Genomic DNA, 663 nt, shown 5'->3' with positions numbered 1-663 from the left:
GAAGTGTTTCAACAGTTTGCATGTTAATTGGCTGTATGGTGCATTTAAGTGCCTTTTAGGTTAATTTATGAAGCACATCTGACTGGAAAAGACAAGTGTCCAAATACTTTTGACCACACAGTGTGTATCAGCTGAAAAGCAGCAGCTTTGGATCAGTCGCTTTCCACTGGGATTCAACTCTGAAAGATCACTTTTGATTTTTATTATATGAAATATTTTATATTATATATTTGATATTATTTGTTTAGACTTTTCTTTCCTCAGCATCACTTGGATTTTCCTCCTGTAGCTCCGAGAGGCGCCGTGTTCCAGGTGGAGGATGAAGACCCTCTGCCGGGATGAAGTGAACTGTACGACCCCTGGAACGGTGAGTTTCTGAGCTTTATGGATTTTATTCTCTTTAAAACACAGAGTTTATCATTTATTATTATTATAATTATTATTATTGAGAAACAAGTCACCCATAAAATCCCCAAACAGGCGGAAAGGTGATCAGGACCATCGGTACCGGAGTGAAGAGGGGAAAAGCGATGTTCCTCATTTTGTGTTTACTCCTGATCATTAGCATAAAGATCACAGACTTGCAGGAAAAAGTAAATAAATTTGACAAAATTATAGACTGGTTATTTAGCTTGATAATTCTTAAATGCCATAATCTTGTAA

Source organism: Silurus meridionalis, chromosome 4 (assembly GCF_014805685.1).
Source record: "Silurus meridionalis isolate SWU-2019-XX chromosome 4, ASM1480568v1, whole genome shotgun sequence".
NCBI classification, from domain to species: domain Eukaryota; kingdom Metazoa; phylum Chordata; class Actinopteri; order Siluriformes; family Siluridae; genus Silurus; species Silurus meridionalis.
This window is presented reverse-complemented; position numbering follows the sequence as displayed.